Source organism: Parasteatoda tepidariorum, chromosome 8, assembly GCF_982258835.1.
Source record: "Parasteatoda tepidariorum strain Cologne lab strain chromosome 8, Ptep-v5.0, whole genome shotgun sequence".
In the NCBI taxonomy this organism is placed as follows: domain Eukaryota; kingdom Metazoa; phylum Arthropoda; class Arachnida; order Araneae; family Theridiidae; genus Parasteatoda; species Parasteatoda tepidariorum.
Genome location: NC_141762.1, coordinates 101,832,635 through 101,852,802, shown reverse-complemented (window position 1 = coordinate 101,852,802; position 20,168 = coordinate 101,832,635). Strand labels below are relative to the sequence as shown.

At 39.1% G+C, this 20,168-nt stretch overlaps 1 long non-coding RNA gene across 1 annotated transcript in view; it reads left to right on the top strand.

Moving 5' to 3' along the window:
* Nucleotides 1-20,168, top strand: part of LOC122272010 (uncharacterized) — a 53,567-nt gene that overhangs the window by 26,889 nt on the left and 6,510 nt on the right. The window contains exon 3 of the long non-coding RNA XR_015428565.1: nucleotides 18,133-18,192. This is a non-coding gene — a long non-coding RNA (uncharacterized LOC122272010). The remainder of the gene's footprint in view (nucleotides 1-18,132; nucleotides 18,193-20,168) is intronic.

Genomic DNA, 20,168 nt, shown 5'->3' with positions numbered 1-20,168 from the left:
GTTCTTGTATAGTTTATAGGTTTTGTGTTAATATCCTCCTCTAGATTATATAAGCATTTTAATTTGTAAAACAAAAATTTATTAACGAACGCCAGCTCTAGGGTCGATGCGAGCCGGGTGCGGAATTCGTATCGACGGGATTCGGACCCCGTTCACCTCATTGGTGGGCAAAAGCTCTGTCCCCTGCGCCAACACGGCTCATATATAGGTTCTTGTCTAGTTTAAAGGTTTTGTGTTAATATCCTCCTCAAGATTATATAAGCATTTTAATTTGTAATACAATAATTTATTAACGAAAGCCAGCTCTAGGGTCGATGCGAACCGGGTGCGGAATTCGTATCGATCAGCCATCGACGAGATTCGGACCCCTTCATCTCATTGGTGGGCGAAAGCTCTGTCCCCTGCGCCTTCACGGCTCATATATAGTTTCTTGTATAATTTATAGATTTCGTTTTAATATCCTCCTCAAGATTATATAAGCATTTTAGTTTGTAATACAATAATTTATTAACGAATGCCAGCTCTAGGGTCGATGCGAACCGGGTGCGGAGTTCGTATCGACGGGATTCGGACCCCGTTCACCTCACTGGTGGGCGAAAGCTCTGTTCCCTGCGCCATCTCGGCTTTGAGATAGGTTCTTGTCTAGCTTATAGGTTTTGTGTTAATATCCTTCTCAAGATTATATAATTATTTTAATTTGTAATACAATAATTTATTAACGAAAGCCAGCTCTAGGGTCGATGCGAGCCGGGTGCGGAATTCGTATCGACGAAATTCGGACCCCTTCACCTTATTGCTGGGCGAAAGCTCTGTCCCCTGCGCCAACACGGCTCATATGTAGGTTTTTGTCTAGTTTAAAGGTTTTGTGTTAATATCCTCCTCAAGATTATATAAGCATTTTAATTTGTAATACAATAATTTATTAACGAAAGCCAGCTCTAGGGTCGATGCGAGCCGGGTGCGGAATTCGTATCGACCAGCCATCGACGAGATTCGGACCCCTTCACCTCATTGCTGGGCGAAAGCTCTGTCCCCTGCGCCAACACGGCTCATATGTAGGTTTTTGTCTAGTTTAAAGGTTTTGTGTTAATATCCTCCTCAAGATTATATAATTATTTTAATTTGTAATACAATAATTTATTAACGAATGCAAGCTCTAGGGTCGATGCGAACTGGGTGCGGAATTCGTATCGACCAGCCTTCGACGAGATTCGGACCCCTTCACCTCATTGGTGGGCGAAAGCTCTGTCCCCTGCGCCATCACGGCTCATATATAGGTTCTTGTCTAATTTATAGGTTTCGTGTTAATATTCTCCTCATGATTATATAAGCATTTTAATTTGTAATACAATAATTTATTAACGAAAGCTAGCTCTAGGGTCGAGGCGAGCCGGGTGCGGAATTCGTATCGACCAGCCATTTACGGGATTTGAACCCCGTTCACCTCATTGGTGGGCGAAAGCTCTGTCCCCTGCGCCATCAAGGCTTTGATATAGGTTCTTGTGTAGTTTATACGTTTTTTGTTAATATCCTCCTCAAGATTATATAAGCATTTTAATTTGTAATACAATAATTTAATAACGAATGCCAGCTCTAGGGTCGATGCGAGCCGGGTGCGGAATTCGTATCGACGGGATTCGGACCCCGTTCACCTCATTGGTGGGCGAAAGCTCTGTCCCCTGCGCCATCTCGGCTTTGATATAGGTTCTTGTAGAGTTTATAGGTTTTGTGTTAATATCCTTCCAAGATTATATAAGCATTTTAATTTGTAATACAATAATTTATTAACGAAAGCCAGCTCTAGGGTCGATGCGAGCCGGGTGCGGAATTCGTATCGACGAGATTCGGTCCTTATCACCTCATTGGTGGGCGAAAGCTCTGTCCCCTGCGCCATCACGGCTCTGATATAGGTTCTTGTCTAGTTTATAGGTTTTGTGTTAATATCCTCCTCAAGATTGTATAAGCATTTTAATTTGTAATACAATAAGTTATTAACGAAAGCCAGCTCTAGGGTTGATGCGAACCTTGTGCGGTATTCGTATCGACCAGCCTTCGACGAGATTCGGACCCCTTCACCTCATTGGTAGGCGAAAGCTCTGTCCTCTACGCATTCACGGCTTTGATATAGGTTCTTGTATAGTTTATAGGTTTTGTGTTAATATCCTCCTCAAGATTATATAAGCATTTTAATTTGTAATACAATAATTAATTAACGAAAGCCAGCTCTAGGGTCGATGCGATCCGGGTGTGGAATTCGTATCGACGGGATTCGGACCCCGTTCACCTCATTGGTGGGCGAAAGCTCTGTCCCCTGCGCCATCTAGGCTTTGACATAGGTTCTTGTGTAGTTTATAGGTTTTTTGTTAATATCCTCCTCAAGATTATATAAGCATTTTAATTTGTAATACAATAATTTATTAACGAAAGCCAGCTCTAGGGTCGATGCGAGCCGGGTGTGGAATTCGTATCGACGGGATTCGGACCCCGTGCACCTCATTGGTGGGCGAAATCTCTGTCCCCTGCGCCATTTCGGCTTTGATATAGGTTCTTGTAGAGTTTATAGGTTTTGTGTTAATATCCTCCTCAAGATTATATAATCATTTTTATTTGTAATACAATAATTTATTAACGAAAGCCAGCTCTAGGGTCAATGCGAGCCGGGTGCGGAATTCGTATCGACCAGCCATCGACAAGATTCGGAACCCTTCCCGTCATTGGTGGGCGAAAGCTCTGTCCCCCGCGCCATCACAGCTCTGATATAGGTTCTTGTCAAGTTTATAGGTTTTGTGTTATTAATATCCTCCTCAAGATTTTATAAGCATTTTAATTTGTAATACAATAATTTATTAATGACACCAGCTCTAGGATCGATGCGAGCCGGGTGCGGAATTCATATCGCCCAGCCATTGACAGGATTCGTTCCCTGTTCACCTCATTGGTGGGAGAAAACTCTGTCCCCTGCGTTATCACAGCTCTGATATAGGTTCTTGTCTAGTTTATAAGTTTTGTGTTATCAATATCCTCCTCAAGATTGTATAAGCTTTTTAATTTGTAATACAATAAGTTATTTACGAAAGCCAGCTCTAGGGTCGATGCGAGCCGGGTGCGAAATTCTTATCGACCAGCCATCGACGAGCTTCGGACTCCTTCACCTCATTGGTGGGCGAAAGCTCTGTCCCCTGCACCAACACGGCTCATATGTAGGTTCTTGTCTAGTTTAAAGGTTTTGTGTTAATATCCTCCTCAAGATTATATAAGCATTTTAATTTGTAATACAATAATTTATTAACGAAAGCCAGCTCCAGGGTCGATGCGAGCCGGGTGCGGAATTCGTATCGACCAGCCATCGACGAGATTCGGAACCCTTCACCTCATTGCTGGGCGAAAGCTCTGTCCCCTGCGCCAACACGGCTCATATGTAGGTTCTTGTCTAGTTTAAAGGTTTTGTGTTAATATCCTCCTCAAGATTATATAAGCATTTTAATTTGTAATACAATAATTTATTACCGAAAGCAAGCTCTAGGGTGGATGCGAGCCCGGTGCGGAATTCGTATCGACCAGCCATCGACGAGATTCGGAACCCTTCACGTCATTGGTGGGCGAAAGCTCTGTATCCCGCGCCAGCACAGCTCTGATATAGGTTCTTGTCAAGTTTATAGGTTTTGTGTTATCAATATCCTCCTCAAGATTGTATAAGCATTTTAATTTGTAATACAATAAGTTATTAACGAAAGCCAGCTCTAGGGTCGATGCGAGCCGTGTGCGGAATTCGTATCGACCAGCCATCGACGAGATTCGGACCCCTTCACCTCATTGCTGGGCGAAAGCTCTGTCCCCTGCGCCAACAAGGCTCATATGTAGATTCTTGTCTAGTTTAAAGGTTTTGTGTTAATATCCTCCTCAAGATTATATAATTATTTTAATTTGTAATACAATAATTTATTAACGAAAGCCAGCTTTAGGGTCGATGTTAGCCGGGTGCGGAATTCGTATCGACCAGCCATCGACGAGATTCGGACCCCTTCACCTCATTGCTGGGCGAAAGCTCTGTCCCCAGCGCCATTACAGCTCTGATATAGTTTCTTGTCTAGTTTAAAGGTTTTGTGTTAATATCCTCCTCCAGATTATATAAGCATTTTAATTTGTAATACAATAATTTATTAACGAAAGCCAGCTCTAGGGTCGATGCGAACCGGGTACGGAGTTCGTATCGACCAGCCATCGACGAGATTCGGACCCCATCACCTCATTGCTGGGCGAAAGCTCTGTCCCCTGCGCCAACACGGCTCATATGTAGGTTCTTGTCTAGTTTAAAGGTTTTGTGTTAATATCCTCCTCAAGATTATATAATTATTTTAATTTGTAAAACAATAATTTATTAACGAAAGCAAGCTCTAGGGTCGATCCGAACCGGGTGCGGAATTCGTATCGACCAGCCTTCGACGAGATTCGGACCCCTTCACCTCATTGGTAGGCGAAAGCTCTGTCCCCTGCGCCATCACGGCTTTGATATAGGTTCTTGCATAGTTTATAGGTTTTGTGTTAATATCCTCCTCAAGATTATATAAGCATTTTAATTTTAATACAATAATTTATTAACGAATGCCAGCTCTAGGGTCGATGCGAGCCGGGTGCGGAATTCGTATCGACGGGATTCGGACCCCGTTCACCTCATTGGTGGGCGAAACCTCTGTCCCCTGTGCCATCACGTCTTTGATATAGGTTCTTGTGTAGTTTATAGGTTTTTTGTTAATATCCTCCTCAAGATTATATAAGCATTTTAATTTGTAATACAATAATTTATTAACGAAAGCTAGCTCTAGGGTCGATGCGAGCCGGGTGCGGAATTCGTATCGACCAGCCATCGACGAGATTCGGACCCCTTCACCTCATTAGTGGGCGAAAGCTCTGTCCCCTTCGCCATCACGGCTCATATGTAGGTTCTTGTCTAATTTATAGGTTTCGTGTTAATATCCTCCTCTAGATTATATAAGCATTTTAATTTGTAATACAATAATTTATTAACGAACGCCAGCTCTAGGGTCGATGGGAGCCGGATGCGGAATTCGTATCGACGGGATTCGGACCCCGTTCACCTCATTGGTGGGCAAAAGCTCTGTCCCCTGCGCCATCACGGCTTTGATATAGGTTCTTGTATAGTTTATAGGTTTTGTGTTAATATCCTCCTCTAGATTATATAAGCATTTTAATTTGTAAAACAAAAATTTATTAACGAACGCCAGCTCTAGGGTCGATGCGAGCCGGGTGCGGAATTCGTATCGACGGGATTCGGACCCCGTTCACCTCATTGGTGGGCAAAAGCTCTGTCCCCTGCGCCAACACGGCTCATATATAGGTTCTTGTCTAGTTTAAAGGTTTTGTGTTAATATCCTCCTCAAGATTATATAAGCATTTTAATTTGTAATACAATAATTTATTAACGAAAGCCAGCTCTAGGGTCGATGCGAACCGGGTGCGGAATTCGTATCGATCAGCCATCGACGAGATTCGGACCCCTTCATCTCATTGGTGGGCGAAAGCTCTGTCCCCTGCGCCTTCACGGCTCATATATAGTTTCTTGTATAATTTATAGATTTCGTTTTAATATCCTCCTCAAGATTATATAAGCATTTTAGTTTGTAATACAATAATTTATTAACGAATGCCAGCTCTAGGGTCGATGCGAACCGGGTGCGGAGTTCGTATCGACGGGATTCGGACCCCGTTCACCTCACTGGTGGGCGAAAGCTCTGTTCCCTGCGCCATCTCGGCTTTGAGATAGGTTCTTGTCTAGCTTATAGGTTTTGTGTTAATATCCTTCTCAAGATTATATAATTATTTTAATTTGTAATACAATAATTTATTAACGAAAGCCAGCTCTAGGGTCGATGCGAGCCGGGTGCGGAATTCGTATCGACGAAATTCGGACCCCTTCACCTTATTGCTGGGCGAAAGCTCTGTCCCCTGCGCCAACACGGCTCATATGTAGGTTTTTGTCTAGTTTAAAGGTTTTGTGTTAATATCCTCCTCAAGATTATATAAGCATTTTAATTTGTAATACAATAATTTATTAACGAAAGCCAGCTCTAGGGTCGATGCGAGCCGGGTGCGGAATTCGTATCGACCAGCCATCGACGAGATTCGGACCCCTTCACCTCATTGCTGGGCGAAAGCTCTGTCCCCTGCGCCAACACGGCTCATATGTAGGTTTTTGTCTAGTTTAAAGGTTTTGTGTTAATATCCTCCTCAAGATTATATAATTATTTTAATTTGTAATACAATAATTTATTAACGAATGCAAGCTCTAGGGTCGATGCGAACTGGGTGCGGAATTCGTATCGACCAGCCTTCGACGAGATTCGGACCCCTTCACCTCATTGGTGGGCGAAAGCTCTGTCCCCTGCGCCATCACGGCTCATATATAGGTTCTTGTCTAATTTATAGGTTTCGTGTTAATATTCTCCTCATGATTATATAAGCATTTTAATTTGTAATACAATAATTTATTAACGAATGCCAGCTCTATGGTGGATGCGAGACGTGTGCGGAATTCGTATCTACGGGATTCGGACCCCGTTCACCTCATTGGTGAGCGAAAGCTCTGGCCCCTGCGCCATCACGTCTTTGATATAGGTTCTTGTATAGTTTATAGGTTTTGTGTTAATATCCTTCTCAAGATTATATAAGCATTTTTATTTGTAATACAATAATTTATTAACGAATGCCAGCTCTAGGTTCGATGCGAACCGGGTGCGGAATTCGTATCGACGGGATTCGGACCCCGTTCACCTCATTGGTGTGCGAAAGCTCTGTCCCCTGCGCCAACAAGGCTTTGATATAGGTTCTTGTGTAGTTTATAGGTTTTTTGTTAATATCCTCCTCAAGATTATATAAGCATTTTAATTTGTAATACAATAATTTAATAACGAATGCCAGCTCTAGGGTCGATGCGAGCCGGGAGCGGAATTCGTATCGACGGGATTCGGACCCCGTTCACCTCATTGGTGGGCGAAAGCTCTGCTCCCTGCGCCATCACGGCTTTGATATAGGTTCTTGTATAGTTTCTAGGTTTTGTGTTAATATCCTTCTCAAGATTATATAAGCATTTTAATTTGTAATACAATAATTTATTAACGAAAGCTAGCTCTAGGGTCAATGCGAGCCGGGTGCGGAATTCGTATCGACCAGCCATCGACGAGATTCGGACCCCTTCACCTCATTGGTGGGCGAAAGCTCTGTCCCCTGCGCCATCACGGCTCATATATAGGTTCTTGTCTAATTTATAGGTTTCGTGTTAATATTCTCCTCATGATTATATAAGCATTTTAATACAATAATTTATTAGCGAATGCCAGCTCTAGGGTGGATGCGAGACGTGTGCGGAATTCGTATCGACGGGATTCGGACCCCGTTCACCTCATTGGTGAGCGAAAGCTCTGGCCTCTGCGCCATCACGTCTTTGATATAGGTTCTTGTATAGTTTATAGGTTTTGTGTTAATATCCTTCTCAAGATTATATAAGCATTTTTATTTGTAATACAATAATTTATTAACGAATGCCAGCTCTAGGGTCGATGCGAGCCGGGTGCGGAATTCTTATCGACGGGATTCGGACCCCGTTTACCTTATTGGTGGGCGAAAGCTCTGTCCTCTGCGCCAACACGGCTCATATATAGGTTCTTTTCTAGTTTAAAGGTTTTGTGTTAATATCCTCCTCAAGATTATATAAGCAATTTAATTTGTAATACAATAATTTATTAACGAATGCCAGCTCTAGGATCGATGCGAGCCGGGTGCGGAGTTCGTATCGACGGGATTCGGACCCCGTTCACCTCATTGGTTGGCGAAAGCTCTGTCACCTGCGCCATCACGGCTTTGATATAGGTTCTTCTATAGTTTGTAGGTTTTGTGTTAATATCCTCCTCTAGATTATATAAGCATTTTAATTTGTAATACAATAATTTATTAACGAAAGCTAGCTCTAGGGACGATGCGAGCCGGGTGCGGAATTCGTATCGACGGGATTCGGACCCCGTTCACCTCATTGGTGGGCGAAAGCTCTGTCCCCTGCGCCAACAAGGCTTTGATATAGGTTCTTGTATAGTTTATAGGTTTTGTGTTAATATCCTTCTCAAGATTATATAAGCATTTTAATTTGTAATACAATAATTTATTAACGAAAGCTAGCTCTAGGGTCAATGCGAGCCGGGTGCGGAATTCGTATCGACCAGCCATCGACGAGATTCGGACCCCTTCACCTCATTAGTGGGCGAATGCTCTGTCCCCTTCGCCATCACGGCTCATATGTAGGTTCTTGTCTAATTTATAGGTTTCGTGTTAATATCCTCCTCTAGATTATATAAGCATTTTAATTTGTAATACAATAATTTATTAACGAACGCCAGCTCTAGGGTCGATGCGAGCCGGGTGCGGAATTCGTATCGACGGGATTCGGACCCCGTTCACCTCATTGGTGGGCGAAACCTCTGTCCCCTGTGCCATCACGTGTTTGATATAGGTTCTTGTATAGTTTATAGGTTTCGTGTTAATATCCTCCTCTAGATTATATAAGCATTTTAATTTGTAATACAATAATTTATTAACGGAAGCTAGCTCTAGGGTCGATGCGAGCCGGGAGCGGAATTGGTATCGACCAGCCATCGACGAGATTCGGACCCCTTCACCTCATTGATGGGCGAAAGCTCTGTCCCCTGCGCCATCTCGGCTTTGATATAGGTTCTTGTCTAGTTTATAGGTTTTGTGTTAATATCCTCCTCAAGATTGTATAAGCATGTTAATTTGTAATACAATAATTTATTAACGAAGCCAGCTGTAGGGTCGATGCGAGCCGGGTGCGGAATTCGTATCGACCAGCCATCGACGAGAGTCGGACCTCTTCACCTCATTGGTGGGCGAAAGCTCTGTCCCCAGCGCTATCACGGCTCATATATAGGTTCTTGTATAGTTTATAGCTTTTGTGTTAATATCCTTCTCAAGATTATATAAGCATTTTAATTTGTAATACAATAATTTATTAACGAATTCCAGCTCTAGGGTCGATGCGAGCCGGGTGCGGAATTCCTATCGACCAGCCTTCGACGAGATTAGGACCCCTTCACCTCATTGGTGGGCGAAAGCTCAGTCCCCTGCGCCATCACGGCTCATATATAGGTTCCTGTCTAATTTATAGGTTTCGTGTTAATATCCTCCTCAAGATTATATATGCATTTTAATTTGTAATTGAATAATTTTTTAACGAATGCCAGCTCTATGGTCGATGCGAGCCGGGTGCGGAATTCGTATCGACGAGATTCGGACCCCTTCACCTCATTGGTGGGCGAAAGGTCTGTCCCCTGCGCCATCACGGCTCATATGTAGGTTCTTGTTTAATTTATAGGTTTCGTGTTAATATCCTCCTCTAGATTATATAAGCTTTTTAATTTGTAATACAATATTTTATTAACGAAAGCCAGCTCTAGGGTCGATGCGAGCCGGGTGCGGAATTCGTATCGACCTGCCATCGACGATATTCGGACCCCTTCACCTCATTGGTGGGCGAAAGGTCTGTCCCCTGCGCCATCACGGCTCATATGTAGGTTCTTGTCTAATTTATAGGTTTCGTGTTAATATCCTCCTCTAGATTATATAAGCTTTTTAATTTGTAATACAATAATTTATTAACGAACGCCAGCTCTAGGGTAGTATCGAGCCGGGTGCGGAATTTGTATCGACTGGATTCGGACCCCGTTCACCTCATTGGTGGGCGAAAGCTCTGTCCCCTGCGCCATCACGGCTTTGATATAGGTTCTTGTATAGTTTAAAGGTTTTGTGTTTATTTCCTCCTCAAGATTATATAAGCATGTTAATTTGTAATACAATAATTTATTAACGAAGCCAGCTCTAGGGTCGATGTGAGCCGGGTGCGGAATTCGTATCGACCAGCCATCGACGAGATTCGGACCTCTTCAACTCATTGGTGGGCGAAAGCTCTGTCCCCTGCGCCAACACGGCTCATATATAGGTTCTTGTCTAGTTTAAAGGTTTTGTGTTAATATCCTCCTCAAGATTATATAAGCATTTTAATTTGTAATACAATAATTTATTAACGAATGCCAGCTCTAGGGTCGATGCGAGCCGGGTGCGGAATTCGTATCGACGGGATTCGGACCCCGTTCACCTAATTGGAGGGCGAAAGCTCTGTCCCCTGCGCCATCAAGGCTTTGATATAGGTTCTTGTGTAGTTTATAGGTTTTGTGTTAATATCCTCCTCAAGATTATATAAGCATTTTAATTTGTAATACAATAATTTAATAACGAATGCCAGATCTAGGGTTGATGCTAGCCGGTTGCGGAATTCGTATCGACGGGATACGGACCCAATTCACCTCATTGGTGGGCGAAAGCTCTGTCCCCTGCGCCAACACGGCTCATATATAGGTTCTTGTCTAGTTTAAAGGTTTTGTGTTAATATCCTCCTCAAGATTATATAAGCATTTTAATTTTTAATACAATAATTTATTAACGAATGCCAGCTCTAGGGTCGATGCGAGCCGGGTGCGGAATTCGTATCGACGGGATTCGGACCCCGTTCACCTAATTGGAGGGCGAAAGCTCTGTCCCCTGCGCCATCAAGGCTTTGATATAGGTTCTTGTGTAGTTTATAGGTTTTGTGTTAATATCCTCCTCAAGATTATATAAGCATTTTAATTTGTAATACAATAATTTAATAACGAATGCCAGATCTAGGGTTGATGCTAGCCGGTTGCGGAATTCGTATCGACGGGATTCGGACCCAATTCACCTCATTGGTGGGCGAAAGCTCTGTCCCCTGCGCCATCACGGCTCATATATAGGTTCTTGTCTAATTTATAGGTTTCGTGTAAATATCCTCCTCAAGATTATATAAGCATTTTAATTTATAATACAATAATTTATTAACGAACGCCAGCTCTAGGGTAGATGCGAGCCGGGTGCGGAATTCGTATCGACCTGCCATCGACGAGATTCGGACCCCTTCACCTCATTGGTGGGCGAAAGGTCTGTCCCCTGCGCCATCACGGCTCATATGTAGGTTCTTGTCTAATTTATAGGTTTCGTGTTAATATCCTCCTCTAGATTATATAAGCTTTTTAATTTGTAATACAATAATTTATTAACGAACGCCAGCTCTAGGGTAGATGCGAGCCGGGTGCGGAATTTGTATCGACGGGATTCGGACCCCGTTCACCTAATTGGAGGGCGAAAGCTCTGTCCCCTGCGCCATCAAGGCTTTGATATAGGTTCTTGTGTAGTTTATAGGTTTTGTGATAATATCCTCCTCAAGATTATATAAGCATTTTAATTTGTAATACAATAATTTAATAACGAATGCCAGATCTAGGGTTGATGCTAGCCGGTTGCGGAATTCGTATCGACGGGATACGGACCCAATTCACCTCATTGGTGGGCGAAAGCTCTGTCCCCTGCGCCAACACGGCTCATATATAGGTTCTTGTCTAGTTTAAAGGTTTTGTGTTAATATCCTCCTCAAGATTATATAAGCATTTTAATTTGTAATACAATAATTTATTAACGAATGCCAGCTCTAGGGTCGATGCGAGCCGGGTGCGGAATTCGTATCGACGGGATTCGGACCCCGTTCACCTAATTGGAGGGCGAAAGCTCTGTCCCCTGCGCCATCAAGGCTTTGATATAGGTTCTTGTGTAGTTTATAGGTTTTGTGTTAATATCCTCCTCAAGATTATATAAGCATTTTAATTTGTAATACAATAATTTAATAACGAATGCCAGATCTAGGGTTGATGCTAGCCGGTTGCGGAATTCGTATCGACGGGATTCGGACCCAATTCACCTCATTGGTGGGTGAAAGCTCTGTCCCCTGCGCCATCACGGCTCATATATAGGTTCTTGTCTAATTTATAGGTTTCGTGTAAATATCCTCCTCAAGATTATATAAGCATTTTAATTTGTAATACAATAATTTATTAACGAACGCCAGCTCTAGGGTAGATGCGAGCCGGGTGCGGAATTCGTATCGACCTGCCATCGACGAGATTCGGACCCCTTCACCTCATTGGTGGGCGAAAGGTCTGTCCCCTGCGCCATCACGGCTCATATGTAGGTTCTTGTCTAATTTATAGGTTTCGTGTTAATATCCTCCTCTTGATTATATAAGCTTTTTAATTTGTAATACAATAATTTATTAACGAACGCCAGCTCTAGGGTAGATGCGAGCCGGGTGCGGAATTTGTATCGACGGGATTCGGACCCCGTTCACCTCATTGGTGGGCGAAAGCTCTGTCCCCTGCGCCATCACGGCTTTGATATAGGTTCTTGTATAGTTTAAAGGTTTTGTGTTCATATCCTCCTCAAGATTATATAAGCATTTTAATTTGTAATACAATAATTTATTAACGAAAGACAGCTCTAGGGTCGATGCGAGCCGGGTGCGGAATTCGTATTGACCAGCCATCGACGAGATTCGGACCTTTTCACGTCATTGGTGGGCGAAAGCTGTGTCCCCTGCGCCATCACGGCTCGTATATTGGCTCTTGTCTAGTTTATAGGTTTTGTGTTTATTTCCTCCTCAAGATTATATAAGCATGTTAATTTGTAATACAATAATTTATTAACGAAGCCAGCTCTAGGGTCGATGTGAGCCGGGTGCGGAATTCGTACCGACCAGCCATCGACGAGATTCGGACCCCTTCATCTCATTGGTGGGCGAAAGCTATGTCCCCTGCGCCTTCACGGCTTATATATAGGTTCTTGTCTAGTTTATAGGTTTTGTGTTAATATCCTCCTCAAGATTATATAAGTATTTTAATTTTTAATACAATAATTTATTAACGAATGCCAGCTCTAGGGTCGATGCGAGCCAGGTGCGGAATTCGTATCGACTAGTCATCATCAGTATTTGATCCCGGCTCTTCTCATTGGAAGCTGATCGCACTATTCTTTCAGCCATCATGTCATTAAAACAATGTCTTACATATTGCCTTTAAATATAGCAATTGTGCATTTTCGTTTTAATTATTTTTTACTAGTAACATATTAAAACACGCCATGAATATCTGAAACCCTGAGTGACAATTAAGTATAAAACAATACTTTGCAAGGTCTTAAATTTGGTAATATGTAAGAGACAACTTAGTGAAAAAATACTTAATTGATCAGATCTTATAAATTCGGATCTTAGATTCCCTATCTGTAACTTAGCAAATCAAAAAATTTCAATGCTCTTTAAAAAAAAAATATTTAAGTTCTTTTTTGCAAATTGTTTACTAGTTTTGATATACATCTTTTTCATTCTGTTAAGCGTTATTAACTAATCATCCCACATCAACGTGACTAATTCATTTCGTCGATATAATTGTTCCTTACTATAAGGTCTTAAATTTTTATCAAAAAAGAGCTCAAGAGTTCTTTATTTGAAAAAAAATAGATAAATGTTTACTAATTCAGAAATAGATCTTAATTGGTTTCAAAAAGATTAAAATAAAAATACCGTCTTCCAAAATATTTACAAAAATTGAAGTATCTAGGAAGTTCTCCTTTTTTTATATTTTCTTTTTACGCCATGTTGGTAAAATAAACAAATTTTAATTTGAACTTTAAATCAAGTAAATAAAAATTGCAATGTCTAATTCTTTTCAAAATAACTTTGTTCAAGAAAATTTTTAGCCGCTTTAAATAAAAATTAGGTGACCGCAAATATAAACTGCTGTTTGTAGAAAATGCAACACCATGAAAGAATCATCAGAATCAAATGAAATTTAATGCAGAAACGACTTGTACTGATACAAATAAATGATGAAATTTTCAAAACAAAAGAAACAAATTAAGCGTCCGAAATCAGTATTTGGTGCAGCCACCACGCGCTGCAATAAGTGCTGCTATACGACGTGGCATGGAGTCAAACAGATGTTGAATATCTGCTTGAGGAAGAGAATTCCATATCGCTTGTATGCGCAACCAAAGTTCGTCTTTGGAAACTGCAGGACGCGGATCACGAGTGAGACGCCGACCAACCATATCCCACACGTGCTCAATAGGCGACATATCCGGCGAATAAGCAGGCCAAGGAAGAAGTTGCATGCGTTGTGCTGAACAGAAGTCTCTAACAGTCCGCGCAACATGTGGGCGTGCATTATCCTGCTGAAAGATAGCTCCAGGGATGCCTTGAAGGAAAGGAACGACTTCGGGCTGTAGCACTTCACGGACGTATCTGTTGCTATTGAGATTACCCTCAATTCGTATCAAATTGGATCGTCCATGATACGAAATCGCACCCCAGACCATAACTCCGGGTGTTCGACCACTATGTCGTTCAATAATACACTCAGGAAGGCAGCGTTGACCGGCATAACGTCTAACACGAACACGGCCATCATGGGTCCACAAATTGAAGCGTGATTCATCTGAAAAGACAACTTGGTGCCAATCAGCTCGCCAGTCTCTGTGCTCAAGAGCCCACTGCCGACGCAGCCGTCGATGATCCGCCGTGAGGGGAATCCTGTATAATGGCACCCTTGCACGCAATCCACGGCGCAGCAGACGACGACGAATTGACGAAGCCGACAATTGTACACCTGTAGCAGTAGACCAATGTGCTGCCAGCTGCCTGGAGGAAGCTGTGCGATCATTCACCGCCATGCGGAGCAGGTGTCGATCATCGCGCTCTGACGTCACCTTCTGTCGTCCAGTGCCTGTTTTTCGAGTTGTTCGGTGCTCGTCGGTCCACTGCTTCCAAACTCGCATCACTGTGGAACTGTTCCGCTGCATACGAGCTGCTATTGCGCGATAGGAAAATCCTCCTTCTCGAAGGCCGATTATCCTCCCTCGTTCAAACTCCGTAAGTTGCTTGAATTTCTTATTCTTCCGTCGTGGAGGCATACTCAGGTCTCACTAAACATTTGCCACTAACAAATAATCATAGACTATTTTCAACGTCCCGCTACAGCACTTTATTTATACGCTTTCAGCATCAATTCAGAGGGCGCTGCGCGCGCCACGCACGCGCGATGGCTCTGAAACTTTATTAATTTGCATAATATCCTATAATTGACATTTGCTGCGAATTTCATTTGATTCTGATGATTCCTTCATGGTGTTGCATTTTCTACAAACAGCAGTTTAGTATTTTCAATGTGAGGCCAAATTCATAAACTTAGAGAATAAGGTAAAATGTATTAATTTTAAACTTGTGTAATTTTTTTTAAATAATTCCTTCGTTGAAATGTTTGACACCTCTTTTCAGATATAAGTAGTTGGGATAAAAAGTGTACAGAAGAAGCTGAAAAATTATCAAGGAAAATAACGTTTAAAAAAGTATGATAGTTGTAGTTCATTTACGTCGCTCTAGAGCTGCACAATGGGCTATTGGCGACGGTCTGAGAGTTATCTCAAAAAAAAAAAAATTATGATAATAGAATATAAACTTGTCAAATCTAATATTTTTAATGATAAAACTTTTTAATGGGTATTTTGCATTATTAATGTCATCCATCTATTAAGATTCAACTCTCTCCCATTTCGAATAAATTATGAATTTCTAATTTTGTATGATTTTGAAAGTTCTGAATACTGAAGCACTTAAAGGTGCTTATTTCTGATTTTTGTTTTCTAAAAGCCCTTATAGGTAATTTATTTTATTGGGTGTTCTTAAAAAATTGCTTAATTTTCTTTTTTCGAAAATGAGATTATTTTTTCTTTACCAATTTTGCCACGCGTAACGCAAAAGCATACTTTTCACATAGTTTTCTTAGTCAACGTTTTCTCAATTCTGTCAACCACAATATATTTCGGTGTACTGTCAGTCCGTAGCCTATGAAAGCGCCAATCATTTTACATATTTCATGAAATACTTCACTCTGGGTTCGGGGAAATTCTTGCACTCTCATTTCAAATCAAATTCAATTAAAAGGAAATTGCATTCCTGACTTGCATCATATTCGACAAGAAGACAACATATTCGTCAATATTTAAGCAAACAAAAAACCGATAATTTTCGTGCAGAAAATGTTTGAGGCCTTCTAATCGCATTTTTTAAAAAAAATAAGAACTTTCATTGCGGAAAAAAATGCTCGATATAAGTGAATTAAAATAATTTTTCTGCTGAAATCATTTAAAATCTTCACGCAGACTTACCAAAAATAGGTTGAAAAATTTTAATAAATGAATTGTAAATAATAATGTAAACCTTGGCCAAAGAATACCAAGATGTAAACTTTAACGCCAAGATGTAAACTTTAACGTCCTGATAGGAAATGATATTTTCTAATAATGATAATAAAACCATTTCGAGATTAATCCCCTGTAGTATTAAATAAATAAACGTTAAATTGAAATGACTGGATAATAAATAGTATATTACCCATTTAAAATAAAACAGTTACTAAATAAATCTCAATGTATCGAAAATTTAAATGTATTGAACTGGGGGTAAACCTTGCCCAAAATGCAGCAAAAAAAAATAAAATAAATGTTTCTGTTTTGTTTATAAATAGTTCAGTAGAATTTTTTGTCGTATCTTCGAATATTATTTAATTTTGCGTGAAAAAAGATGAAATTAGTGAATTATTGATGCAAATCTTATATTGAAGCGTCTAAGTAATAAATGATTCGCAATCAAAATAAGTTGAGCAAATAAAAATATGTAAGTACAAATTAAGTAAAACGTAAAAATAAAAATTGCGCACAGTAATGCATAAAGCATAAAGTGAAGCGAAAATATAAGGTGTAAAAAGTAAAATATTTAATGAAGTAGAATATGAGTTTAGTACAATGAAGTAAAAAAAAAGCTTAAATTGAAACAAAACATAAAATATCAAGCAGAAATTATAGCAGAGAATAAAGTGTGGTAAAATGTGAACTATCAGGAAAAGTTAAAGCGTTTAAAATATGAATTATAATGTAAAGTGGTACGTAAAAAGTGAGGTAAAGTGAAGCAAAAAGTAAATTTTTTTTAAAAAAAGCGTAAGTAAAAAATACGGAGTTAAATAAACATGAAGTAAAAATCGGAAAGTACAAAAAGGGAAGTATATAAAAAAAAATCAAGCATAGTAGAAAGCATAGCTTAATAAAATGGGTAAAATATTAAGAAACGTGTAAAGCAAATAAAGGTAAATTCAAGGGAAGATTATATACAGTAAAGTGTAAAATAAAGCATCAACTATAAAATTGAATATCGAAAAATATGAAGCAAAAAATATGAAAAACTATCATGTAGAGAATAAAATAAAGCTTGAAGTATAAAACAATGCTTAAAGTAAAAATTATATTAAAATGTAAAATATAGTAAAGTGAAGAAGACTCTAAAATATAATGTAGTAAAAAATACAGCATAGTTTAAAGTAAAGTATGAAATAGAAGCGTCAAGTAAACAAAGCATAAATAAAAGTATGAAGTAAAATAGAATGTGAAGTATAAATTAAATCATAAAATGCAAAGTAAACAACTAGTAAAGTAATGCGTAAAGTAAAAAGTGGAAAGCATAATGTAAAAATTGTATAAACTAAAAAGTAAGCGTAGAATTAAATGTAAAATAAAATACATGTCAAGTGGAAATTAGAAGGTTAAGTAAAACGTGAAGTATAAATTACAGCGTAAGACATAAAGTAAAGCATAAAACATAAAGTGAAGCGTAATGTAAAATAAGCAAATCACTTCTTATACTTAAGTAAGAAAGTAACAACGCACTATCTTGCTCTAATTTTGGCTATTACTGAAGTAATCTAATTTTAGAATTCAAATAAACAAGGTAACTTTTCAAAAATTAAAATTAGTAGATATTTCTATTCATTTTAGTGAAGAGTATTCATTATTTCTGTTTTTCTGTTAAAAATCTTGATTTACGAAACACGTAAGAGCAATTGTTGTCCAACTTTTATTTTAAATTTGTTAATTAAGTTATTTTAATTGCAATTTTTTAAAAGAAAATTTTTTAAAAAAATGATGTGATTTAAATGTCTTACGCAGGCTTGGCTCATATCCCATCTGCCACTTGTCAGAAAAAGAAAAAAAAAATCACAAACCCCTACCTCCTTTATGGCCTTGCATAATGCTTGAAAGATCCCTATAATGTTGCATAAGTATTAATGTAATAATAATAAATATGTAACGTTTTTTCAGCTTTCGAAAACTTCATGAAGTACAAATTCAACGATGATTCGACATCTTAGCTTTTTAGAGGTAAGTAATATAAAAGAAGATTTTGATAATTTTCATGTTCATATGAACCAACATTTATATAAATTTTCAAGAAAACAAAGAGCTATATAAATAAAGACATTAAACCTCATTTCGTATACTAAAAAGAATTTGCGTCCAAAGTTTAGCCTAGACAACTTATATGTCAAAAACTCAAACAATAAAACAATTGTTTTCGTTCAGAAAATTTTTGTAGACCTTCCAATCAAGTTAAATCAATTTAAAAAAAGGGAAGGGCTACGCAAAAAAAAAACCGCGATACATGCAAATTACAGGGTGGCTGCGAAATAGTGTTACAAATATCGAATCATTTTGTTTTATGGATATTAAATTGAAAATGATAGATACACAAATATGATGAACACTATAAATGAAAGTTTACATTAAAATTTTTTTTAATCTAACAGACCTCCATCTTTATCGCTTACTAAAGATAATCTCTTGCGCCATTGTCCGATGGCGGCCCGAATAATTTTAGGAGGTAATTGGTCCCATTCACACAATAAAAAAGCTATTGGGGGGTCTGTGCTGCTCAGCATTCACTTTAGACTCTAAACCCCAAACACAATAGTCTAGAGTCAACGTTAGATAATTTTACCATTGTGGAGGGGGGGGACATTGATAGCTTATATTTAAACATTCCTTCAAAATAAAATACAGTACACCAAAAAATAAACATAAAGTGATTTAACATTTTAACTTACTAGAACGTTAAATCAATGAGAACCCTGAGCTTGTTTCTTTGCAATGAGACGGTTCCATCTGGGGGTAATCGGAGACAATGATACATTACAAGTATTAAAAAATTTATGTCACTACCTTCGGGGGTCCCTTTTTTTTTAAATAAATAAAATTTTAATCGAGCGAAGATATTTTTAATTTGGTGTATAAACCTAGGAATTTAAAATCAGTTTCAATGAAATGGGCGGTCGGTACCAATTGATCCGGGGGTTGGGGAACACTGGTCTAGAGGATTAAGATCTAGTGAAGAAGAGGGACAATCTTCTTGCTTAATAAATTTGAGACAATTGACATGGAACCAAGCCTATGTTATTTTGGCTTTGTGTAACGGTGCAGAATCTTTTTAAAATATCCATACCTTTTTGGTATACAATCTGTCAGCATGTGTAGCCAATACTTCCTTTTTGTAATATTCAGCATTGACTTTCGATGTTACCCCGTTATCGATGAATTTCAGAGAAAAAATTTCCGTTATTTGTTAACACTGCAACCCAAGCCATTACAGAATTCTTGTGCTGAAAGCGTTAAACAGTTAAACTTTCAGGTATAGCATCGAAGGTAACTGAATATACAACATTAACTTTATTGTGTGCAAAATATTTACACATCAGAAAAGACTATTCTGTTAAAAATTTGTTAGTGTGCCGGTCAAGCGATTTCTTGCACCATCGTAACTGTTTTAATTTTTGAGCAGTTGTCAAACCTTGAACTTTTCTATTGAGATAAGGGCGGAAACCCAGGTCTGTATTTAACAGAACTTGCTTAGACTCTCGCTCACTTCTATAACCATTTTATTAGTAGGGCTCTGTGGATTTTTTGTGTATCTTTTCAGGAGTTTTAAAATGCTCATCTTTGTGAGAAATGAGCGTGGACTACCTGACTGGGTCGATCTTTACAGCTTTTAGTATCCAATAATCGATTTATAGTTCTATATATAAATGCTCTATTATACCCAAGAGATTTTAATTGCTTGAAGATTTCTACCTGCAGAAAATCCGTGATTGAAAAGCTTTTTAAACCTCAGTCCTTTCGATTCCATCTTTAAATTTATTCTAAATGCCTTGCTTTAAGCAAGAATCGTCTGCACTTATAGAAAGCGCCAATCACAGGAATAGTGAGAGAGAAATTGTTTTGCCAATTGATTAAAATTAATTATAATTTTTGGTGTAACTGTATTTTGTAGTTACCCTGTAAAATGATTAAATTTCCTGCTGGAA